The 27479-nt window shown below is 38.8% G+C and overlaps 1 protein-coding gene across 11 annotated transcripts in view; it reads right to left on the bottom strand.

Moving 5' to 3' along the window:
- The window catches only part of EYA4 (EYA transcriptional coactivator and phosphatase 4), a 261461-nt gene extending 241831 nt beyond the window's left edge, over positions 1–19630 (bottom strand). For all 11 annotated transcript variants that reach the window (XM_060283692.2, XM_060283691.2, XM_060283696.2 and 8 more), the window contains exon 1: positions 19251–19630. The gene's annotated coding sequence lies outside the window, so the exon portion shown is untranslated. The remainder of the gene's footprint in view (positions 1–19250) is intronic.
- Positions 19631–27479: the final 7849 nt, after the last annotated feature.

The raw sequence follows: 27479 nt of genomic DNA, 5'->3' as shown, positions 1-27479 counted from the left end.
AACTATCTACGTATAGGTAGCTAGTAGCCAAAGTCACCAGTCTTTAACAAATTCTCTGAACTCACATTAATTTGTAAAAATGAACAATTATTTGATTTTTGATATTTTGATCAAGCGATTAGCCTTCACCCCTTTTGAGTTTGCCATTCTACATAGCATCAAAATTGTGAGTGGTTTCTTTAGCACTGAGAGATTGATGCTTCCAATAACAGAATTATCGATGAGCACGTGAAAGAGAAGGGAACACGTTTCCAGAAAAGAAAGCAAGAGAGGAATGGACATTCAGTGTGAATAGGATGCTAAGAAGTTCTTAGCATCCTAAGAATTGGCAAAAGCAGGAGTAAAGTGCTAAATATTAGTGAATAAATACAATCTGTTGTTACTGTATTTTGATATCTTTAAAACACAAAGAATGTCAAATGTGATATAATTGCAAAGAAGCTTGTCATGGGATAGAGCCTTTGGGAGAGAATAAAAGAAATAATTATTTGAGACAAATCAATACCTCAGCCTTGCACAAATGTAAATTCTAAATAGTTATTACGTTCCTACCATGGAAACCTCAAGCCAAAATATTAAAATCAAGACTGATCCGGAGGTTTGAAATCCCTAGACTGCAGGGGAGCAAATGAAAAATTGGTCCATAGGCCACAAAGGATTCTGAGAGAAAAATTCATCAAAAGTGATAAGCTACATCAGGAAACAAACACCACAGAGACAACAGATGCAACAACAGGGGGACTGGAATCCAAAAATTTGAGATTAATGACAGTCTGAACAGTATCACATAATAAGTATGCTTAAAACAATTAAAGAGACAGAAGAAATAGAAACAAAATAGAAAGAACCCCAAATTACAAAAAGTAAATACACAAATTTGGAAAAGAACCATAAAAGTGTTTTTAAAAATATATCCATTGAAATTTCAAAACAGAAATGAATGAATTAAACAGCAGATTAGATTCAGCTAAGGAAACAATTTGTGAAGTAGAAGAAAAAACTCAGGAAGTATCCATCCCCACAGAGGAAATTAATGAAAACAAGAACAACAGCAGCAACACAAACATATCTTTTCCTCTCAAATCTTAAATATCACCAATTTCTCAGGAATGAAGGTGTGACACCTGAAAGTCCTATTTTTTTTTATTTTAAGGGTAGACTATCCAATGTATAACAAAGTAAACATGAGAGATATAAAATATAGCAGTAACTTTGACTTACTGAAAGACAAGTTACATGCTTGAATTGTGTCTATAGTAAATAACAGTTAAGAATTTAATTAAATATAATGCTATTTGCCTTCCTAAAATTTGGGACACCTAAGGAGAATTTTATTCATCTAGATTTTTTAATTGAGGCATCCAAGAAAGTTTGAATACCTTCTTTTCTCTCAATAAATTTCCCTATAGCATTGCAGTATAAAAGCATCCACTGACTTTGTAACTGCATTAAGAGTAGGATCACATTTACAAAATCTGCCATTATAGCTTCTAGAAATCCAAAGAATTTCCTAAAGGCTAAAGCTGAAAGAATTCATAAAATAATATCTCAAATATATTTGGTGTTGCTCTTCAATTCCATGTTTTGCTTCCCTGCAATGTTTTGACTTTAAGGGCAAACTTAGAAAGAAAGAAAGAGAGAATATGAATGAAATCCATAGCAGCTTATTTCTTTGTCTTGGGATATGAGGAGTATAGAAGTAAGTAGGGTTTAATAGACTGATCATATGAGTTTTTAGGTACAATACTTAAAGCTTCTTAGCTCCACTGAATAGAACCATCTACTTCTCTTTCCTTCTATCAATTCTTCCTTATTAGTTTAAAAAAATCTACCTTTCAGAACTTCTACTCTGGTCTGCCCACCAGAACCACAAAGCAGAAACTGAATCCCGCTTTCATATGTATAGCAGGCTATTAGATATTAAGAGAGTGCTATCATTCATGTCACCCCTAAATCTTTTTTTCCTCAAGTTAAGTACCCCTAGTTAATAAGACTGCATCTTTAATTAAAAAACTCTTTGTTTCCCAACGGGAATTAGGGAGCAATTCAGTCAGCCACAAAAGCATATCTGCATAGGAAATGCATTGAACAGAAGGTAGATATGAAGTAGGTCATAGTACATCATTATTTTAAATTATAAATTGACATTAAATGAATACAGATCAGCATTAATGTATAACAAACATTACATTCATACCCAGACAAAAAATGGAAAGGAAATCAAACTAGCTGAAATGGAAATTAATAACAATAAATTTTCAAAGCTGTAAGAATGCTCCTTTGAGAAAGGCCCTAGGGGTTTTATTTGTTTGCTGGTTTGTTTAAGACTGAATTATTCTCTGGAAAAATTAAAGAAGAAAAAGAAAGACTAATGTTTAAACTGCAGGAAGGTTGGTTTGCCTGGGACTTGGCCATACCTGAGCCTGTTTGTAGAATCTACGGGTTTGGATCCCATGGCTCCAAGTGCCCTTGGGCCTCAGGACTGTCTTGGGAAAGAACTCTTCCACGGGAAGAGCTGGTGAGCCATAAAGCTAGAGCCAAGTCTGAGTCCTAAGTCTCAGGGCTGCAAGAAAAGGACAAGAAAACAAACCAACCAAAAATGTGTTAAGTGAACTCTCTGGAGAAAAGATGAAGGACAGATGGCATTCCTCTGTCCTTTGGATTCTCTGTTATAGGGTGCTGTGCAGGGGGAAGATGCAATACTTTGCTGATTTGAAGCTACCTGTGGCACCAGCTGTTCCATCAGGGAGAAGTGAGGTCTGACCCAGAGAAATACTATTTGCTTTTTTAATATGACAAAGGGTGGAGAAGACCAAAAAAAATGAAGCGGGTGAAGAAAGCTCGGGAAAATACTGGTTAAATGAGTATGAAAAAGATCACAATGAATAGGAATTTAAAATATGAGACTTGAAACTCAGGAATATGAGAGAGGAGCAGAATAATCAGCCCCCTCCTGATTAAACCAAATATAAAGACACCGGTTATAAAGATGTGGATGCTGGTCTTTTTGTACTTTTGATGGCTGTTGTGGTTTCTCCTGGTCATTACCCTGCTCCAGAGCTACCTGGAGCTTCCACCAAGCTCTTGTTCAAACGCTTGAACAAACTATATTAGCCCTGAAGAAGCATCAGATGCTTCTCATAGACACTGTTGTGGCCTGAATATAGACAATCCAACTTAGGTTTTAATGCCTTAATTTTTTTTTCATAGTCATGAAAAAGAAAAATATAGTGAGTTTCTTTAAATAAAATATCCAAGATCTAGAAATGCACAATATTATTTATAGTCCCTACATCAAGACTGTATCTTGCAAAAACATGGTTCCCTGTATAATGTATGAATGAATGAACAAGTAAGTAAATAAGGAAACACTCCTAAGGCACATGTCAGGAAATAGAAAACTTTAATTTCATGAAGTTTCAGACTGAATCAGGCAAACAGAATCGTAGATTTCCGCGTCTGCCATGATTCAGTGTATGGCTTTGGGAAAACCTTGTAATTTCTCCATACTTCAGCTTCTCACCCTATAAAAGGAGTATATGGCTTGAAATTTAATTCCCTCACAGCAGTGAGAGTTTTGATTCAACATTTATAAAAGGCTTTTTAGCTTCCCAGATTAATAAGCAAAATACTGTGGTAGCTGTATAATCCACTTTCCAAAAAGTATAAAGGTAACTGGTCAAATCTGATGTAAAATAATACTTGACTTGAGAAACAAATACCAGTCATATTTATTACTTCTCCATTCTGTTTTCTAAGTAATAAAAATGATTTCTAACAGAAAAAGTATCAAATTAATATTCAAGCCAGTTGAAGTGTTATCATCGTAAGCTTACCTACGTTTGGGAGAAGGGGAGTTGTTTTATTTTTCCAGACTGTCCCGCGTGTTTATATGGTAAAGTCAGGAATGCTGGGCATGGTTTTGAAGGCCTCTAGCGTATTCGTTGGTTTCTGGCATTCTAATGCACTCTACTCTTATAACCATAAAAGTACTCTTGAGTGCTTCTGGAAATATATAACAAATGCTTAATCAATTTAAGAGTGTTTTAACTGCATACATGAAATTTCTTGGGAGGAAAATGTTAGCTATTCTACACACATATAGTACTTAAGTTAGCAAGAGAGTTCCTTCTCAAAGGCACAGAGCAGTTTCCCCATAGTAATATAATTTTCAGTTTTATGTGCCTAAGTCCTATTGAATCCCTTAGAATAACAGGAAATTCTGCAGGAAGAAAAAACTCACAAAAATTGATAGCTATATTTACCCAATGCTGGAGGAATAAGTTAGCTATTTTGAGTTGGATTACTCTTTTAAGGCACTAGATAACCATTAAAGGTTAGCCAGAATCTTAATTAACCAGTAACTATAAGAATTGAATATTCTGGAGACAGACTTTTCTACATATAAGACTCTAACAGTAAAGCCAACTGATTAACATACTTCATTTTAAACGTTATGTGTCATGATACTTTAGCCAGGACTTGAGTAGCAATTCTCTGGATTTTGATGCTTTCACTTTAATGTTCACATTAAACAGATTATGACATTTCCCAAATTTACAAATCAGAACACTGATAAGATACAGTTGGTATTGTGGTAATATTTAATAACATTCAAAATGGAGTGATCTCATTTATAGTAATACAATGTCTATGCCTTTCATCTACATGTTTAAAAGCTATAGTAATATATGTAAGGTGCTTAGAACTGTACCTGGCACACAGTTGGCTCTTAACAGAATAATAACATACAATTCCTCACAAATTCTCAACAATATCAGTGCTTCTCTTAACAATTCTTATAAATATTTTATGGTGCTAAGTAAAAACATGTCATGAATATTATATACACTGAGTTTTTTCCTTCCTACCAAGTGGTTTAAGAACTATGAATATATATAATAATCATTCATGTAACGGAGTAGTAACCATTCTTAAATGAGATATTAACTACATATAACATAGATTTGTTATATATGTGGTTAACAGAATTATTTGCTCTTATCAGTGAACTCTTCCAATTAGTGTGTGAGTCTCATTATTAACCAGAGCACAAATAATTACAGTGTCAACTTAGCATAAAATTTTGCCCTTGGCTTTTATGAGAAAAATGCAAGCATCATCACAGGGACACAAGGTGTTACAACCTTTTTGAAAAGTATTTTGGCACCATTTATGCAAGCTGCACACACTCTTTCGTCTATTATTCCTACATCTAGAGTTTTACCGACAGGAATTTGGGTCAGATATATAAAAAGATACATAAAAATCATGATTGCAGCAGTCTTTGTAATAGTAAACACCCGCAAGCAACTTAAATATATACCAGGAAGGGAACAGTTAAAGTATAAAACATATTCATACATTAAACAGAAGTACCCCAAACTATATGTAATGATATGAAAAAATACCAAAAATACAGCCAATCAAAAGCAAGCTTTAAGACAACTGATGATCCATTTTGGCCTAAAATGTAAAATAAAAATAAATTACATCCCCAGAAAATTCTTACATTTACGCATGTATAGGAAAAAATGTCTGAAAGGAAGCACGCTGAAGTACAACAATTTGCCCTGATTTGTGGGATGTGGAAGAGATGGATGAAGTGAGGGATATCAACTTATTTTAAATATATCTGTCATTTTTTAAAATTTTATTGAAGTATAGCTGATTTACAATATTGTATTCGTTTCGGGTACACAGCAAAGTGATTTGGAGATATATATATATATATATAGCATTTTTCAGATGCTTTCCCACTATAGTCTATTATAAGATATTGAATATAGTTCCCTGTGCCATACAGTAAATCCTTTTTGCTCATCTTTTATATAACTATATCTGTATTTTAAATTTTTTAGGCAAGTATAACATACACACAGTAAAATATGCAAATCAAAAGTTGACAGCCGATAAATTTTTATTACATCTACACCCCCATCTCACCATCAATCAGATCAAGATAAAGGGCTATATCAGCATTCCAGAAGCCTCTCTCCTTACCTCTTCTAGTCAAGCCCCTCAAAGGCACCTCCTATAATATCTGTTTCAATATGTTACACAAGATATAGATGACTTTTGTTTAAAAAAAAGATTGATTAAAAACATCTTGCTTCAGCATTATTTTTGAAGAGCCCTTTTTTGAATATTAAATATGCTCAACAATTTATTCAAAGAAATCAATTCAATATACGTAAACATTGAGCATTTTCAGTGTCTTTCTGGTATAAATTCCATTATTCCTTAAAACAATTCCACGAGGCAAGTACTATTATTATTCCCTGTTGACACATGCTGCAACTATGACTAAAGCAGGTCAGTAAATAACTTCTCCAAGGTTACACTGCTGATGAGTGGCAGCCCGGAAGGATACATACAAAGGCAGTCTGATTCCAGTATTTGCAACTCCTTGTGGAATTCAAACAAAGAAAAATAAAGGCAGAAAGTTGTAGAGGTGGCAGCACTAGGGTGTCTTACAGCACAAGGTTCTCTTTTTAGCTTCCTTTTGACTAAATCACTTAACGTCTCTAATCCAGTATTCATCTGCAAAATGGAGAGTTAGGCTAAATTCCTCTCCTGATCTGATTCTCTGATAAATAACGTGACCTACGAAAACACAGAGCAAATAGGCTTCATCACGATTTAGTACAATCACATACTGCATTCAGAAATGACTCATACACGAGGAAATAAAACCACAATTTTTGAAACTATTGGAAACAATCATTTTAATTTAATGTTATTTTTGGACACAGAAGGCTTTTTTCTCCCCCTAAATAGCAAGTTGGTGGTTTTGAAGGGTCTTGCTCATCTTTTTGTGGAAAAATGCCTGAAAACAAACCACTAGAAACTAAACAGAAATTTTTCTTCCTAAATTATGCCTGAAAAAAACAACCAAATTTCTCTCACCAAATGACCACATATACTTCTAACGGATACCTCTAGGAATTTTGGTCCCCATATTTTGAAACATTGACATAAACAAATACAGAACATACTTCCTTTCAGATGAAATCCATAATTCTGAGGGTTAAAAATTCTTCAAAATAACATGAAATGTATCTCCACAGAAATCAACCAAAGAGGCTGAAGTTTGTTTCTAGAGAAGACTGGAAGTAGGAAAACCATAAGTCTCCACTAGAATCTGCCCTTTTAATTTCAGTTTATTCAAAATACCAGTTCATGCTGGCCTTATCTTTTCTTCTGCTAGAATATCAGTAATACTTTGGTACAAATGAAGCTTTAAATAATTTAGAATACAATAGAACCAATAAACTAGCTTCAGTGACCATATGCAAAAAAGAAATCAGTTTCCAAAATGTAAACAGGATCCATTCTTTGTAGTTGTCTGGCTCTGGATGTATGTCCTTTGAAGACGTGCAGGGAATAGGGTAGCTAGTGAATTTCCATCACTACCCCAGGCACTGGGGCTACAGGGGAGGAAAGATATGGTCTCGCCCCTCAGTGAGTTCAGAATCTCTCTAGAAGACAGACTCACATAAAATTAGCCCCAGCACAATGTGCTCTTATACGAATAGCCCACATAAGGCGCTATGGTATTACAGAGAGAAAAGAATTAATTCTGCCTGAGTCTTGGGAAGGCTTCTCAGAGGAGGTGACATTTGAGCTAAGCCTTGAAAGATGAGTAGATTTTTTTTGTCCAGGTAGGCAGCAAAAAGTAAGAGGCAAGGAGGTTAAGGGAGTTGGGGCAGTGGAGGACAAGGGTGGTGAGAATATCCCAGGGAGAAAAAAGGAAATGCCTAATTATATTTTATGCCATGGAGCGTTCATAAAAATAGGTAAGTCTTACATTCATATCCACGGTACAAAGAAATAAACCTGAGAAAGTAGGTATGTGACTTGAATTCTCTGGGGGGTTCCCTGATTTATGAACCCAAGAAGTGTTCATTTGGAAAAACAGAACTTCTGGTTTATTGGCTATTCTCTAATGACTAAAGGGCTACCAGGCTTCCTGTTCAATGTCAGGCATAAAGTGCCTGGATGGACTTGAGGTTTGCTACGCCTTCTTCAGACTTGCTGTCAATGCATGGAGCAGAACCCGCCTTCACTGTCTGAAAATTCATGATTTAAGCCCTTGGCCTGTAACCCCCACCTAACTCCCCTGGAAAGGCCCCCATCGGTCATTGGGTTGCCTAGCACCCACTTTATCTCTCTGCTAACAAGTAGCTGTGAGGAGTCCTTCTCTTCTTAGAAAACAGAAGTACTGATACATTTGATCACATACAGTATGCTATATTTGCAGCCACTTTTTCTTCTTAAGAATATATTTCAAAAATTAAAGCATAAATCAAAGGAGAGGTAATAGAGAAAGAAAGAGAGACAGTGAGTTTGTTTTCAAGTACCTCTGCCCTGCTTCCTTGAGCATCAATTAGTAAATGATGTGAAATCCCTAGGTCTGTCTGACTGCTTCCACGTAACATGATTACCTGCCTAATACAATTACAGTAAAACCACTAGACAATACATATATGTGGAATTTCAAGTATCCTTACAGTTACTAGTGAGATTTAAAATTTCTCTACTGTTTAGGTCTAAATATATCTAATCATATATTTATAATGTTGTTTCATACTCCAAAATAATTTTCACATCCAACCCAAGACTCATGTAGGCAAAGTTAAGCCCTCTCACTTTAACATTATATGTTCCCATTTTTTTCTGCTCAGTAAATTTTGAAGCATCTTTCATATATATCTAAACTAGGCAAATGTCAGATGTAGTACTCAGACTACATCACATTTACTTACAGTCAACTGCAGATCAATTCAGAGACAAAATGTGTATGTCCTATAGAATTAGAACCTAAGGTCTGGATTTGGTAAACCAACAAAGGAGTTTTTATGTTCATTTTTACTTTCTTCAGACTGTACCAATATTATTAAACTCAAGATCCTGAAACTGGTACAAACTGAAAGCTAAGACTTATTTCATTTGAAACTTTCTTGTTACAAACAAACAAATGATTTAACTGATAAAGTTTTTTCATTGTAGGCAGTTATGATTATAGATAATACTTTACTTTTTCTGACACTACAGACTAAAACAAGTAAAAGTTCCTTACTGCTGAATATTTATGGAAAAAGATGAGTAATTGTCATTATCAAAAATGAATCAAAAGTATCTGCTAACATGTAACAGTAAAGGTAATTTTTCTAAAATAGACATATAGGTGATTCAAATAAATATCTACTTCCTACATACTTTCCTAAGTATTCTGCTCCCCCCACTCATATTCTGTTTCCCAAAAAGGAAAATATGCTGACAAGAGTCAATCTGTGTAAAGCTATATGCTGACCATAGTCAGTCTATGTAAAGTTTATCTATGAACACAGACTAATAAGAGTTGTTTGATTTTGTGTTTAAACTTAGGAAGAAGGTATGAAGATTCGCCACACTTGACTGAAAATAGAACAGTCCTCTCATGCAGATGCCTGGGAATCTTTTGATTTTATCAAGTGATCTTAAGATCTACTTTGACTATGGGCCCTCAACTGAGGGCAATTTTGTTTCCAGAGGACATCTGGCAATGTCCGGAGACACTGTTAATACTCAGGGGAGGGTGCTACTGGGATCTAGTGGGTAGAGACTAGGGATGCCACACAGCACCCTACAATGCACAGGACAGCCACACATGCTCCTCTAACAAGGAACTATCCAGCTCAAAATGTCAACAATCAGTCTTTGAAAAACACTGGTCTAAACATACTGAGCGAATGTTATGTGGCAGCCTGGATAGGAGGGGAGTCTGGGGGAGAATGGATACATGCATATGTATGGCTGAGTCACTTTGCTGTGCACCTGAAACTATCACAACATTGTTAATCAGCTATACTCCTGTATAAAATAAAAAGTTAAAAACTAAATAAATAAACAAATAAGTTTTATAAATAAATAAACTGAGCGATTCAGGCACAACATCAGTAGCAGCATCATATTTTTTATACAGATGCACCTGGCAGCAATTCAAGTAAGCAGTTAAAAAACAGAACCTTGAAAATTAATATTTTAACTTCCCCTTCTCCCTCGGCCCCACTTTGCCATATAGTCATTACATCTGAATCCAAGGACCAAATGATCAAGTCTAGAAACGGAGATGCTAATGACCTCCTACTGTCTCTGCAAAGGTAAGAGTCATAGTAATCTTTAATGTTATCTTTTAAAGAGTTTACACTGAGCTCATCAAGCTCACTCAGCTGAAAATTATACAAATTCTTATAATTGGTGCCTTCAGGCTGAAGGAAAAAGCAACTGGGGAAACAAATATTGGCTATAAAACAAAAGTACCATTACAGAATGTTCTTACGGTGGCTTAGAGCAGTTGAGGAACCACACAGATGAAAGCCTTTAAAAATCTAGATAACTGTATGTGAAAGTATTTGTTAAAAGAAATGCCATGCAACGTAAATGGCCAAAACTAAGTTTTCTAATGTCTTTTCTTATGGCTCCAAATAGAGTCTCAGATTTGCCAAGATCACCCCTGGGTATTAAATTTGTACTTGGACCATTGGGTACTCAACGTATGATCCCCAGTCTATGACCCCAAAAAGGACTTTCAGCTCTAAGTATCTCTGGAATAGTTGGCATACTCCAATGGAGGGAACACAATCAAATTCATAATAGCTAGTACTCATATCAGACACTATTCTAAATGCTTTACATATATTTACTTGTTGAATTTGCCTATGAACTCCAAGTACGTTCTACTACACATGAGAAAACCAAAGCAAAACCAATTTAATTAACATGCTCATCATTACAGATCATTAGTGTCAGAGCTGTGCTTCAAACTCAAGGAGCCCAGCTCCATATTCTTTGTACTTAATCACTATGCCATAAAAAGAAGTGGGTCCCTCAGATTTCAAGTGCTAAGAAATACCCATTTCTCCAAAGATTTTTGGGGTCTTCAGCTTATCCACTAGATCACTGACTTCCCAATGGTCATAAATACATCTCTGCATCATTACACCCATACAAACAAGTTGGGCCTGAATTCAGAGATGCAATTCTACTGGATTAATACCAAAAATCCCTGAGGTCATTCTTAAGGCTATCCTGCCTTGTAATGATCACAGCTATTCCCACTGTTCCCAATCTTATGGCAGAGGGTGTCCAGTGCCACCACCACTGCCTTCATTTCCATTTCCTTCACTCACTCACTCAAAAGGAATTTACTGTCCCCTACCTACTGGAAATAGCAATTTACAGAATAGCAAATACTGGTAATAGCTTCAGTAAATTCTCAGTCTGGTGCAGAATTTAAACTCATGTTACCTATTACATTTCAATGTGGCAACTGCTATACCAAAGGTGGAAACTGGGTGCTTTGGGAACAAAGAGAAAAGAAACATCCAACTCAGCCTCTGCCGGTGGTCAGAGGAGGTAGCACTTTGCATCCTGAGTCTTGCAAAAGCAGCAGAAAAGGAAGTTTCAGGGGGAGGGGCAAGATGTCTTCCAGATAGAAAGAACCACATGCACAAAGCCATGAAGTGGAAATGACCAGGGTATATTTGAGGGCTGCACTTTTCCATACAGATGGAGAAGAGATTTCTTATGAGTGGCTCGTGAGAGGTGAGAAGGGAAACTTGAGCAAAGTTCTCAGCTTCAAGGGCCTTGTAGATCCTGCTAAGAATTTTAGAATCTGTCCTATAGGCAACAGGGAATTTTTTTATAGAATTTTAAGTCAAGAAGGGACCTGATAAAAATTGTGAACAGATGTGGTTGAACAGCCTCGGGATGAGAGGAGATTCTTGGAGACAGATCCAGCATAGACCAGAGTGGTCCCCAAAGAGAGACAGTCAAGATACCATAACTATACTTTTAACGACAAACACAATATGATCAAGCGTGTGTAGGACAAGTGTCCCCCTACAGCTAACGTGGTAATCTGAGGATTAAACCTGTGACCTTGGGTACCATAGTTACTTACCAGGCTAACCATTCCTATGAATGGCATATGCCAGGAAAAAGTAGAACTTATTATAATCATAGACTAGAAGTCCCAAAGTCTTCAAAATTATCCAGAGTAGAAAAAAAAAAAAATCTATTCATCTCACTATAATTTTGGCATCTCTTCAGCAACACAGACAATGTAAAAAGCATTTAATAAGCATTTATCATATGCCCAGAACTTTGCTAGTATTTTCATGAATGAAGCCTTTAAAAACTAAAGTCAACAACTGAGAAGACAAAAGACCTAAATGAAGTCTTCTTGGGTTGACTAAGAAAAACAAAACAGTAGCATCATCTTAATACCTAAAGTTCACGTACAAAATTTCGGTAGTACTGATGTTCTTGACCGACTCACTGAGGTTTGCATTCCAAAGTTACCTACTAGAAGCACAATTTGAGATTACTGAAAACCTGCAAAAGGAAAATTCGAACGTGACTTCCCACTTTGTGATTAAATTTGGCTAGAATTACTTGAGTCAAAATCATATGTGAATACACATTTGCATTAACATATAAAATTTGAAGTGAAAAGAATTAGCTAATTCAGAGACCTCTGGACTCTGCAAGTCATCATCACTTTCAACATACTGGACACATTAAGTTAGAAATATTCAATCTCTTAGTCGGAACATTCAGGTCTTTTCAAATCCTCTAACATGAGGGAGTTCAGAGTCAGAGGTGAAATGTAATGAATAGATCCCTCCACTGGGTATATGCAAAGGCCTGTGAATTGTGTATATGACCTTGCAGAGAATAAGCCCTCCTGGTATGTGGTAGACCTACTTGATTAAGGATAGAGTTTCAAATTTAATGCTATTGCTTTTGTGAGCAGAATTAAACTTAATGGTATATGAACATAAATTTTTATGATTTAACTATAGCATTTCACAAGAAATGTCCCTTTCATTTTAAAAAGGAAGGAGGAAAGAATAACAGAAACAGTAGCAATAATTTATGTGAAAATCTAAGGTCAAGTCAATTTATGCCACTGCTGATGTGTCTTCATAAAGTCTTTAAAGGAAAAAAAGATGCTCTAGTCAAACCTTTGTAGCAACAAATTCTATGTGCCTCATTCAGACCTGTAATTCTATGTGGGAAACATCTTGACTACTTTTTATTTTCTCAGTACTAAACTGAAAGAAAGTTGCAGGTCAGTTGATAAGAATATTCATGTTACACTAGGGTAAACCGACACAACTTTTGCCGATGTGTTACCCTGTGTTTTGGTTTTTAGTGGATGACACACTCACAGACAGCAGCAGGTATTCTGAATTGACCCCTTCCGTCAGAAGACTCATTTTTTTGCAGCCAGGATGACCCTTACAGAGACGTTGGGAGGCCAATGGTCAGAGGCAGGGCTGATGAGTGATTCACAGCCCACCCACATCCTGCTTCACCAAGGCAGTGGACATTTCTCTGGTGGGCATAGTGTCAGCTTTCACTTGAACAAAGCGTTCTGTGGCTGAACATGTAAATCAAAACGAAAACCACTGCTTCATTGGAAAACACATTCAAGTTATAAAACAGATTATTAACAGCAGAACAAGCATGTTCACCTAGAGAAAAACCTTAAAAACGCAAAGTCTGATACCCGTGTAAATTGAAAGTGTCTCCGAAATATAAGTGAGCCCGTTATCACTTAAACTTGCCTCTAGAAATTCATTACACAGTCCTCATCCGTTGGTTCAACAGAAACGTGTAGATCTGAGATTCATAACCAGCATTCAGGCTTAAAGCAACAAGAGAAAAACTGTAAAATGGATAACATCTAACTAAAGGATGAGGCTTGAAAAATAAAGGAAGAGTCTACATGTAAGTCAAATATTAAAAAGATCTGGACAGAAGTTCTCAACATTTGGGGAGCATTCTAGAATACCAGTTTCTCCCAATGTAGTCACTTGCCATCAGCCTTCATGATTTTGGCTCTTTTAGCCAAGCACTTGTTCACTGTTACATAATATGGTTCTTTAAATAGGTGCTTTGAAATTTTCTTCTGCTTCAATCCTTTTTTGGTTTTGCCTCAAACAACATTATCCAGGAAATTATAGGTTTAATGTGAAATTTTACATATTTTCCTAATATCCTTAGAAATAAATATACAACTAATAATATAAAAATAAAATGTTTGGGTACCACCTAAAATGAACTCATGTGTGACAGGTGGCAGCAACTGCCTAGGGCAACGTTTAAGGACAGGGGATCTGGGTTCGGGGGGGCAGAGCTGAAATCCTGGCTCCACTCTACTGCATAATTCTCATCTGTAAAATGGGAATAATAAAAAAGGCACAGTTGAGAAGATTAAAATTAGCTAATCCACATAAATAATTTAAACTGTTTTGCAAAAAGTAAATAAATCCTCAGTAAATGTCAGTTGTGATGTGAGGATGATGATAATGATTGATGATGTAATTACTGATTACTTACACAGAAAGATTACAACTGTATAAAAACTGAACTGACAATTTTTATTTTAAAATATACTTTAAGGTCTCCATATACTTAAGAACATATACTTTAGATATGAAATTTCAAGATGGCTATTCTATATTGCTTTAATGCAAGTTCACTTTGAACCTATTCAGATGTGATCACAGTAATCAGACTTTGCCTCAAAATTTCAATTAAAAAAAAAAATCTACCTGTGGAAAAAAATACTTAAAAAAGCTTAACATGATAATATAGGTCCTTCTCTCTCAGAAGTACATTAAAATAAATTTACTTACTGTACATACATAAAAGCTTAAACAATATCAGCTGTTTTATTAAAATGTTTTACATGGGGGAAAAAAATTAGAATTCCTGACATTTTAACATGGTATTACTCTTCATCAGCCATGAACCGAAATCTCAGGGTGAGAAAAGGGCCAGACCAATGCTGAAAGGTTTCAAATATCAAACTATACTATTATGTCAGTGCCCTAAGATCAATTAGCACCTTTCAATGACAGAAAAGGTTACAGTGAGACTCAGAGGTACACACTCTGCAACTGTTTTAAACCACCATGTAAATGTGGTTTTGATAACTCGAAATGGTTTCTATTTTTAAATTCATCTGTTTCATCGCTTCTTCTGGAAGAAAGAAAAGGAGCTAGGGGGGTAAGGATAGTGGTATTTATTTTCAGTACCACTCTCCTAGTAGAAACCTGGATGGGACATGGTAAGAATCACAAACTTCACCAAGGCATATCCTAATGTGCAGAGCCACAAGCAATATTAGGTGACAGTAATGTTTACAAAGTCTTCGGACCTCTTAAAAGCAATCAGAGTTGCTTATACTACTTCGGAATATGTGATTCTTGTTTATTTCTTCCACTCAAGTTCAAACTAAGTGAAGCCAAGTTCACTCCATGTACAACTTAATATTGAGTGTCTCCCACGATAAAATTCATCTAACTGCAAAATGCAGTCTCATGCTAACTGCAATGAAATACACCACTGCACCTCACCCATCTCTAGAACGAGTGCCTGAAAGAGCATGTCATTTCTTAGTTCACCGGGAAAAATTCATGAGAGGAGCAGGTACACTGAAAGTCATCCTATCCCTCCTGGTGTGGATTGCATTCACCCAGTAACTGTTGTAATAAAATCCTCCAACGGTATTTCTGAATACAATTAGTTTAAGATACTCTACAGGGAGACACATTATAAGAGTTTAGAATATGTAAGAATAATATCTACTTGAAAAAGAAACTGTCATGATTAATTCTCACTGAAAAAATAACAAGGTGTTTCATAGATGTTTTGTTCAGCTCTTCAGTGAGGGGATTCAGAACATCTACTTTTGATAACACACTCTTCTGTTTGTTTCTTAGATGAGTGATCTGAAATATTTACAACGAGACAGTACCTAATTTTAGGTTTTAAGTGCTTTAACAGCTCCATGAAATATGACCAGCAGCTGCAATACAGAACTATGGTGAATAAACTTCTTGCAAAGGGGGGCCTGTTTTTACTGAATGTTCAGTGTTCCTGCATTTACCTAACAGAGGGGAAAAAAGATAATGAAAAATATAATAAATACTTGCACTCTTAAATTACTTAACATTTCACTAAGTCTTGAAAAGGATTATCTCCCCTCTTCCTGAATTCTGTATAAAAAGTGCGAGTTTCCACTGGGTGAAATAAGTATAATTTTATTATTTGTGAGTTAGAATGTGAACTTTCCAACATCCTAACTTTTCATAACAGTAGTCATGGTTTTTCTATCATTCTACTTTTCTAAAACTTCAGGATAATTTAATTTTAGTGCATAAAATTTTTTTAAATGAAATACCAAGCCACATAAATATATTTTTAGACATGGCATCAGTCATTTAGAGCTTGCAACAGAGATTGAAAACATGAAATGGGACACCTTATTTCCCGTGGCTATGTAAAATTTATTTACACCCCAAATCATAATATAAATAAAAAGAAAACTCTCAGAAATGGAGGTCTTATTTTTCTTTTCTGTTTAATTCAAAGAGGTTTTTGAAAGAAAAAAATAAATTACAGCAAAATGGCAACCTACTGATCCACCCTCAAAAAAGAAACTTTCATGAAGAGACAATTGTTTTCAACTGCTTCTACAAATCCTCTAGAATGCAGCATCTGTACTTCTTAATAAGAGTAATGATTATTTTTATACAAATTTCTTTTTATACAAATCTTAGGGTTTTTTTAAATTTTTAAACTTGAACATAAACTTAAATATTCTCTAAATATATAAAAAAACTTTTCATTCTGTAAAGAAGAAATTAAGTCTCTAATATCAGTAAACTACTTATTCATTAAAAAAGAATAATCAAGTAAATCTTTTAATTTCAGTTATAATCGTGAAACAACCTCTAATTACGGTGGCCTTAGGTTGACGCATACTATTTTCAGATAATTGGCAAAGGAAAACTGGCTTTTGAAAACCTATTGATTTTAGACCTTTACCTATTATGAAAGGCAAGGATATATCCTTAATAATCAGGAAAAAAGGAACAGTTTTCAGACAATCTAATTATGTTACTTTCAAAGCTATAATTGTCAAGGGTTTTAACTGTCTTCTACAGCCATTTCAAAAAAAAATGGTTTAACTCTGAATGGCTTACAACTTTTAATGAGGCAGAACAAACTATTTTTATGGTTTATAATAACAGTAAAAGTGAGTGTAGTTGTATCTGCATCTGGTATTGTTGCCATAAAGATCAGATTCTGGCAGTCTAGCTCTACACAAAATAGTTTCCCTCTTCTTACTACTGCTATCTATTTCTTGGGATAATGTTATACCACACCCTACTATGTACCAAATATTTTGTTTTAGGATTCTCTCCCGGCCCCACCTCCTTCCTAGCTTTTGCTTCTTCAGCTATAAACTGGCCAGAAATATTTAAAAAGAAAAAAAGTTGGGGCGGGGGAGGGCAATGTTTCTGCTTAAAACCTAATTTTACCCGTGAAAGGTTACATCCCTGTCCTGAGGAGGTTTTTAAAATAAAACCCAAAACAACTCAACAGACAAAAAAAAAAAAAAAAACCATCCTCAACTTCCAAGACTGTCAGTCACCTACGTGTAAATCAAACTTTAGGAGCTGTAGAAGGGGAGCCTGCGGTGCTTAAATGCTCCTAAGACTCCCACCTAAGTCCAGAAGAAGGAGCGCCCGCTGAAACTGACACGCCCGAGGGTGCAAAAAGTGGCCGCAGAGGAGAAGAGGAACAAAATGCCATATTCGAGAAGATATGTTTCGCTCCATCAATTACGTTGATCCCAGGGTGCCAAGCCAAAACCGGTAAGGGAGAAAGAAAACTGTTAAGTATGAGCTCTTAATGTGAAACCTAACCTGTTGGTTCTCTTAGGTATCAGATTTTGGAAGTGTCTGTAATGACAGCCAGGAAAGCAAATTAATGGCCAACGGCCCACTGGGTTTGAACACAAGACTCCTGTTACCTCCTCACAGATCAAGTACACAACACACACGCACACGGAGGTGCTCCACGTGGAACTGCTCTGAAACCAAAACACACGCCCCGTCGCTATTCTGCACCTTGGCAGAAAGGTCTGAGGGACCTGCACCTTCCTCCACTGCCCTCAGATTAGGATTCATGAATGACTCTCTGCCCGCTGGGCAGTGCAGGGCACAGACGCCGGCGGCGAGGGGAGAGATGACCGACTCCAAACGACAGCCTCCCACCCACGCGCTCACCTCAAACACAAACCCCATTAGCTTTCAAAGGAAGGGGAAAGAGAGGTGGTGGTGAGTGGAGACGGTGCCGCCCCAACTAGGAAAGGGATGACAAAAATTAAGCTGCGCTCTCCGGTTTCGCCACCGCTCAGGCGCGGCACTCGGTCGGCAAATTCCCTAATGGCTCCAAGCTGTTCCGAACACTGTTTACAAAAGAAAGAAACATCTTGAAAGTGCTACTAAACGAAAGTTCTGGCTGCTGTGCGGCGCAAAATAAAACAAGCACACACACACGATCTACTTCCAAATCTCGCATAACAACGCTGAAGCAGCGAGCCGTTTCAAGTCCCGCAGCCGCCCAGACACCGCAGGCTTTGGAACGAGTAAACCTGCTCCCCACGGCCCCGGCCAGGTCCCTCCGTTTGGAGAAGTTATCATTCCTCCACGGCATCCGCGCCCCGGGCCAATGAACGCGAGTCCTCTGAAAAGGCGCCTCTCATTTCACAGACCCTGGCAAAAGGCAGGAGACATTCGGCCCACGCCACATAACTTTTAAAGTGGGACGGCTGCAGCTGAACAGCCCGGTTGGTGCCTCGAGATGAGAACACAAAGCATTAAACGTACACACGCACCCAGCACCGTGAAAACCCCAGGCGCCTGGGGCCCTCCATGGGACCCGGGTCAGCATCCTTTAGTCTGACTTATCTAGGGCGTCAAGGCAAAGTAACAAATGTCACAAGAAGGACGCAGGGGAGACGCAGGGGCTCGCGCCTCTGCAAGGCGGGGACGGAGTGCAGGTATGGAGCGGTGCAGCCTCTTCCGCGAGGGCTCCGCGGGGAAAGAAAGGCTCGGCAGGGACCTTCGGGGCGCCAGGGCGTCCTCCAGGGCAGAACACATCGCGGCACTCAGAGCGGCCCGGGCCCTTGGGCAGGGGGCATTCCGCAACGAAGCGCCCTTAGAGACCCCGGCCCCCACACACCTCCTCGCAGTGCGCCCACTGTCCCCAGCGCTTGACGCCCCCGGAGGAGCTGCGCGCACTTTCCGGAGAGAGTTTGCGGGATCCCTGAAACCTGGAGCCCGCGGGCCCCGGAACGGGGCGGGGGGGGAGGGGGCGTCGGAAGAAGAGGCACTCACCTCCTGCCGCCCGGACCGTCTCGGGATCCCAAATTCAAGTGTCTCCCCCAGCAGCGGATCCGTGCGTCCGTATTTAGGTACTTATTCTCGTGCCTTCCAGTGTTGAAGTTTCCCCTGAACGCTGTGCCTCTGGTGAAAAGAGGACATCCCCTTCGGCCACCCCCCAACAAACAGCTTACACCAGTGGGGGAGAGACGGGGCGGGGGGAGAAGCCGGCTACGAGGGGGAGGAGGAAAGGAGAGGAGCCAAAACTCCGGATCGACGACAGAGGAAAAAAAAAAAAAAAAGCGCGCGCCCAGCCACCGCGGTCCTCACTGCCCGGCTCTTCCCCAAGCTCTTTCCCGCTCCGAAAGGGGAGCGACAACTTCACGCGGCCCGGCTCGAAGTTTTGCGCGGAAGCCGGGAGCGGCAGAGCGTGAGCCTCGCCGCGGGCAGCCTCGCACTTGCGCGCGGGGCGGGGGCGGGGGACGCCGGCGCCCGCGGCCACTGGAGGCCGCCGGGGGGGGCCCCCCCCGGGGCAGGCAGCGGGGGGCGGCGGCGCGCGGGGAAGCGACTCCTTTTTATTCGACCTGGAGCGATTGCCTGTTGTCATCGTTTGCGGTCCCGCGTGGGGACCGCTCGGGGCCCTGGGCGTCCCCAGTGGCGCCGCGGTGATCTCTGCGCCCTCCGCGCCGCCCCCACCCCGCCCCCACTGGCCTGGCGCCGGCCGCTGCCACCTCCCGGCGGAAGGGAGGGACCCGCGGCCGCACTCCCCTCCCCGGACCAGGGAACGGCTCAGTCCCCACCTGCTTCGGCCCGGCAGCCCCCAAGCTGTCTGTAACTCGGTCGCTACCAGATCCCCGGGTGTCGGCCACTGCGGGCTCCCTGCGAGACTCCTTTCCACTTACCCCAAGGGAGGAGAGAGGAGGGACTTCTCCTACTTGCAACCAAGTAAAGTAAAATCCACCCCACGTTGGACTGGGGAGCTTTCTCTGAAGGAAGGAAATACCCTTTTCGGTGAAGATGTATGCGAGGCACGAGTAAGCAGTCTGGGGATAGGTTGTGCTCGAAGGGCCTGGGCCCCTTCCAGCGCTGGACGTAGGTATAGGCATCCCTCCCAGACGCCCAAAGGTCGGGCTGCGACGACCAACTTCCAAGGCAGCGTCAGAGCTTCCCCAGGCACATTGCTGAAGGGACATATCATGCGTAAGCCTTCTGCGCATGCAGTATGCACCCACATAGGATCTAATATTCTACACGCACACACGTGGATATCACAATCAGAGATGTGAGCAAAGTTGGCAATAAACAATACATACATTTTGTATCCATTTAATCACCTCTTAGCCAAACCTATTATCAATGTTAGGAATACCTTTTTTAATTGTCGTTGATTATAAGTGTTTTAATTTATTGAGGATTTACTGAGTGTCAGTCATTACACTGGTCACTTATGGTACATGTGAGTTCACGTAACTTTCACAACTCTATGGTGGTTATTTAATCCCGTACAAGAGATAAGGAAACTGAGGCCCAAAGAAACCTAAGGGATGTTCCCCAAGATAAACCCAGTGGTCTCAAAACACAAAGCTTATGATTCAACAAGCAACCACTTATACTGCCTTAGATGTGACCCGAGAGATTACAAGTTAACTAGTAGAAATTACTCCCAAAGAAAATTTAGTTCTAATATATTAACTGAATTATATTCTGTACAAAATTTAGAAAAAAATTTCACCCTCTGCTAGTCTTAAGCAATGGAACACCAACACTGTCAAGTTCAAACACAAAAACAAGTATTGAATACTTATAGTTTCAACTTAGTTTTGGATTAGTGGGGCATTATCTACAATTATTAATAGGCAATGGGAAAGGTGAGGTTGTAAATTTAAACTGATAAACGTGCTCACTGTTGTTCTCATCACTCACTGGGTGTTCTTTTCTGCAGATTTATTTGGGAGGGCTTAGGCACCGCCAGGCATGATTTCCTCTTCTGACGCTCAAGGTAGAAAGGGTTCTGGCAGTGGGTTTGGCGCAAAGGGGATTTGGACCATGATCTAGAGCCACATTCCGGCCTGAAGAGGATGCCAGTTATTATACACTTAAGAGGGAAATATCAATGGGCAGATTTAATTAACTTTGCAGGTCTTATTTTCCCCATTTTACAGGTGAGAAAACTAAGGGCTTAGAATTTTTAGCAAATTGCTAATAAATGGCAGACCTAAGATTCAAACAGCTGCTAGCCACTGTCATGCTATTATTATTAGTGGTAGTAGTGAGAAAGATAGTAATTATTTTAGTACAGTTTATATGTTACAGGTAAAGTATGCAATTTAAGTGTTTTGTCAATCATTCACTGTCTAGGAATGCTCAGTGGCTATAGTAATTATCATGTAAAAATTAAGTACAGTGCTGAATGTAATACTCTCCTCATAATGCTACAGATTTTTAAATTTCGTTTTGGTATGAAACATTATGTGTTAGTTTGACCTCTAATGAAAAGTGAGAAGATGCATAATTTGGATAAAATAAAAATTCATACTTTAGTGCAGCATATTGTTCACACAGTCTTTTTGCATGTTTCTTTACCCCCTTCAAAAATCATATTTTCAGCAATACTGATCTTGCTTTCAAGTTACTTTTCTCCCACGTAATTTTTTATAATCTACATAAGAATATGTTTACAGAAGTTATCTCCTCCCCCAAAAAAGAGAATCACATCACAACATTAGTTAACTTCTTATTACTACTTTCAAATCCAGTTACATAGCCTTAAATAAACATATATTACATAGATGCCACTAGGACTGATATAAAATCTCACATTTTCAGTCCACCTTTGAAATAAGTTGAGCACAAGAAATTTAAGAATTTTAAGGTTGTATAGGCAAAAATGTATTGCATATTTAGACGAGGCATTATTTCCAGCATTTCTACTGAATACCACTTTTATAATTATTGCCATATCACCTTTAATATTATTGACTCAATATTATTCTTTAAACAAGCTATTTTTATTATATAATTTTATATGATAAAGGAAACTTTTTATCATCATCATAAATGGAAAACCAATATAATTTGCCACAAATAGAAGATGACCTTGCAAATAAATCTTTATTATAGAAATAAAAATTATCTTGTACCACCTAAAATTATCTGACACACCAGTTTGAGAAACACTCGCTTAAAGAATTACACTCCTTATGTTCCCTGGGCTTTCCAAAACAAATTTTCCAACCTTCCATTTCCATTACTGTAGAGAAATGTTGAGTCCAAAATTCTTTTAGGTATGGCATTTAAAATTATGGTATTAGTCAACTGTTGATTTCCGTGCCTAAAATATACTTGAAGTATCTGAAACTGAAGTGTCTTAAAATTAATTTAATTCTTCTTTGAATTTTATTTTATTTTTTTACACAGCAGGTTCTTATCAGTTATTTATTGTATCCATATTAGTGTATATATGTCAATCCCAATCTCCCAATTCATCCCACCACCACCACCCATCCCCGCTTTCCCCCCTTGGTGTCCATACATTTGTTCTCTACATGTGTCTCTATTTCTGCCTTGCAAACTGGTTCATCTGTACCATTTTTCTAAACTTAATTTAATTTTTATTATCTTTCTTCCTAGTAAAATTCAAACAATTCATAAGCCCACAATCAAAAAGCAAATTACTCTCACGGGAGATCAGAGCAGCTACTCATTACCTTCTGCATTGTTACTCAACAAGCACTTAGTCTTAGGACTTAGCCACTGAAAAAGAAACTTAAACTGGTAGCATCACGAAGTGGCAGCATCTATTGGCGCAGTCTGGTACTGCAACAAAGTTCTACAAGGCAATGAGAAGGAGAGGTGAAAGTAGATCAATGGAGAGGAGCTAAAGAGCCTGAAAGGATATGTAGGGAGGAAAATTCTGAAGTCAGAAATCTGCTGGAAAATTCTGGAAGTGATTCAGAAACACTAGCAGGTCCGATAGGACATGAATCAGACCATCAGAATATCCATGAACGTTCAACTTCATCTAAGAAAGGACATTGGTTGTTGGGGGGAGAAAAAAAATGTGACTTTATAGTGAAAATCAGTGGAAATAAAGGACTCACGTATTAGCAATTCCTTTAGCCAACCCCTCCTGCAGTTATCATCTACTATTTATTTTGAAAGTGTGCATGGCCCCTTTTTGGCATTGGTTAGTGTGTAAGTCAAATTAAACAAACGAAGCCCTCTAAGAGCTCACAATCCAAAACTCTATTTTTATTTTAATTTTATTTTAAAGTAACCTTAAGGGAAAACCTTTCCATCACTTTAGTAAGAGCAAACTTGAGGCTAAAAATGGAATAAGACTATTACTGAACACAAGTTCATGTGCCCGACATCAAACTAACCAAAGCATCAGAGTTTGGAGTAGAGAAAGGGTTACTCCAGGGCCAAGCAAGGAGAAGGCGTGCTTTGGAACCTCAGGAAATGTTTTAGGAGACTGAATGAAGCCTGATTCCTACAAACAAGAAGCGGGGGACACGGAAAGGATTTGTACCCGGGAGTGCACCACAGGGTACTGCTCGGTCCTCAATCCTACATTCACCAAAAAAGAAGCCAGAAGACTGGATGCTTGTAGAAATAATCCTCAAATAGATCTCTTAAATTACTCATTTTTGGTACCTTCAAAGTCCAGCTGGAAGTATACACAATTCTTAAAAAATAAAGTCATTTGGTTGTCTCCCAATAAATTCTAAGCCCAACCCTTTGAGTTTTGGGAGAGTGGACTTTTAGAGGCCAGTATCAATATGAACTAGGTTTAACACTGTTTTCTCTACTACTCTGCCAATGACAGAGCAAATGAAGATAAAATATGATTGCCCAGGAATCTAAAGTGCTGTGCTGTTGGTTTTCTAAAAATCTATAAATAAACACACTTTCTGAGTAATTTTTGTGCAAACAGATCAAGCTTAAAAAGGTTTTCTACTGGTTAGTGAAAGTGAAGAAATCAGATCTGCGGGGGACCTGTTGGGTCATTCTCTTCTGCCCAGCTCTCTGCTAAACTTCCTCATTCTTGGCTGAGTCTCTAAAGAAAAGGAAATGCATACTCTCTGGGAGACAGCTTCATTATATTTACTCTTCAATTCTCTCTTGAAATTTTTTCTCAAGTCAAATCCTTTTAGTGCCATATTATGCGATCCTACTCTATCTTTCGTGTTTACACCCAACCTTCAGATGTTTATAAACAGATATCATGCCCACTTTTAGTCATCTGTTAGCCACGTTAAACAAATGTAAGGCCTTTTAATCTGATTTCAGTTCAGTCTCTCCAAGCCCTTAATCATTCTTATTGCTTGTCTCTGAACTATTTCCAGTTTCCTAGATGTTCATTTTTGTTAGGGGTATCCCACATTGAATGCGTTATTACAGGTGTGGTCTCATTAACATAGTAGAATAAATCCTACGTTTTTTTTCTTCTGTGGCACTATGTTATGGCTTCCCTGCAAATTCCCGCCAACTCATGCTACTTTCATATTCTGACAAACTTAGTGTAATTTTTTTCTCTATTTTCACCTCACATGGTGTTTCTTTTAGCATACTATAACAATTCTGATTTCCCTTCCAGTACTTCAAAAGCAGTTTTAAATGATAGCAGTAGTCAAAATATGAACAAGATCACTTTGTTGTCCTTTTGGCTTCATTGGTTTGTAACTATCTGCATTTCAAAATAGGAAATATCCAATTAATCTCTTTTTTATACAACTATCATATGTATGTATGATACGTATCTGCTTGTGAAAAATGTCCACTGATTATAATTTGAAAGTCCCCAAATACACAATTCAATCAGGAAGTTTACTTTATGGATGGCAAATAAATTGACTTGACAATTCTAAAATAATGCATATTATAATATCACTGAAAAGTATAATGAAAGCTTTGTAATGTCCATTCTTTCCACTATATTTTATAGCACATTTAGAAACTATTTACACAATGTTTTTTAATTTGAGGCATATATTCTCAGTACCAACTCCAACACCCATTAAAATGACTGTTCTGTTCATCTGATTTCTTTATTCTTCCACCAGCCCTCTCAAAAATAGTGGTCAGGGGCTTCCCTGGTGGCGCAGTGGTTGAGAGTCCGCCTGCTGATGCAAGGGACACGGGTTCGTGCCCCGGTCCGGGAAGATCCCACATGCCGTGGAGCGGCTGGGTCCGAGAGCCATGGCCACTAGGCCTGCGCTTCCGGAGCCTGTGCTCCGCGACTGGAGAGGCCACAACAGCGAGAGGCCCGCGTATCGCAAAAAAAAAAAAAAAAAAAAATAGTGGTCAGGACTAAGTCCATCTACTTGCAGACGTAGTAAATCCTAGAAATCTGACTTCCACTTCCACCCCTTTATTAACCTCCATTTCAGAAGGCTGGGAAGCCTCACCTGCAGGTCCTGTTGGCATCCCAAGCCAAACATACTCCAAGCTGAACGTGCCAGCCCAGCCTCTCCCACCAGCCTCTCCCACCAGCTTCTCCCACCAGCTTCTCCCACCAGCTTCTCCCACCAGCCTCTCCCACCAGCTTCTCCTCTTGAATGAATTTTGTCAGTGGCACCAGCTTCTTTGACGTTGAATTCCTTCTTCACCTCTCTTTCTTACCTTTCATAGGCAACAAGTCAAGAGGACAGGTTTATTTTGCATTGGCAGTGTCTCCTCCTCTATCCTTCCCTTTCTTTATCACGGCTACCTCCCCAGGCCCAGTTCCACATTTACCTCTTCTGTCACCATCAGCCTCCCCCTCCTGTAGGCTCTTTTCTGCCAATCCATTAGACAGAGATGAGTTTTTCTTTCTCTAAAGTACGGCTCTTCTCTCAGTTAAAAATCTCCAAGAGGGTCCAAACGTCTATGTTATAAAGTACAAACATCTTAATCCAGCTGTGACAACTGTCCAGAGCAGATGTGGCAGAACAGAACCTTACATCTTCCTTTCCTTTCCATGCACAGCACCTTGTATCTAGCACTTGATTGACAGTTACTAAAAAAATAAAATTAATGCTTAAATGAAGGATGAACAAATACTCCAGTTGATAACCTGATTGCACTAGAGCAGAGGACATCCAGTGTGATGGGGACCCTCCTCCTGTGTGTTTAATTTGTGTGTTTCAATCTAACTCTTGTAGGATCCCCTTTGGGCAATTTGATATACCCTCTAAGCCCAAACCCTGTTTTGTATTCTACATGTTACTATTCTCCATTAACAGCGATAAAGTGTTCTCTGCATATCCGGTAGTTCAGGATCTGTGATGAAGCATTCTAGCTTCATGATGGAATTTCCAAAGTAGCCTATGGGTTCAAAAAACAGAGAGATTGGGGCAAGATTTCAAGATGAAATGAGCTAGTGCACATGTGAGACTCTTTAGGGAAGCCTTTGCACTGGTGCATCTCAATTCTGCCTCATCTGAATATTTGAGTGCTGAAAACGCTGTAGCCTTCTTCTCATTAGCCTTTAAGTAAGAGGCAGTCTAACTATAAGAATTGACCCTTTGTCCCCATGGGAGCCAGTGAAGAAGCTATTTTAATTTTGAACGAAAATAAAACCCATAAACACTTAATATTTTTTTCCCCCAAATTGGCCTTATTGCCAAAAGAATTCTTCATAACTACCAGGACTAAAGCTACCCAGGACATCAATCCAGAGAAACTCAAGAGCCTTGTGGCATTGCTTAGTGTTCATCCTGGGTTTCAGGATCTCAAATTCCTCAAACGCTCTTCTTTCATTGTCAAATCCTTCTCTCAGTCTTCCTATTCGAGGACCTGTTGTTTGGTGAATTGCCCCACTGACATGCTCCTCGTTGGAACTTTCTTCTCCTTTGGCTTCTGTGGGTCTGCTCTGGCCTCAGTCACCTCCACCCCTCTCATCACTCCTCCTTTATCCTTTCCTTGAATCCCCTCTGGCCACTTAAATGTGAATGTTCCTCAGCACCTGCTCTTAGCCTTCACGTATGCTCACTCAGTGTAGGGAGGGACCGAGATGAACCAGGCAGGCAGAGTCCCTGTCCTGCAGGAAATTTCAGTCTAGAGCAGAAAATAGGGCATTTAAAAATAGTTATTACATGAGAGAGAAAATGTCAAGCTCCTTAAAAGAAACATTGACAAACAGGCTATTTTAGTTCAGAGCAGAGAGTTTGCTTCCAGCTAAGGGAACGAGCAAGGTAGTATTTGGACCTGGCCTTAGATCATGAAGACTGTTTATGCCTAGGAACGTGTATAATTCAATAC

The sequence above is a fragment of the Globicephala melas genome, chromosome 14, assembly GCF_963455315.2.
Source record: "Globicephala melas chromosome 14, mGloMel1.2, whole genome shotgun sequence".
Taxonomy (NCBI): domain Eukaryota; kingdom Metazoa; phylum Chordata; class Mammalia; order Artiodactyla; family Delphinidae; genus Globicephala; species Globicephala melas.
The sequence above is the reverse complement of the archived record's forward strand: the minus strand, read 5'-3'. Positions and strand labels throughout refer to the sequence as shown.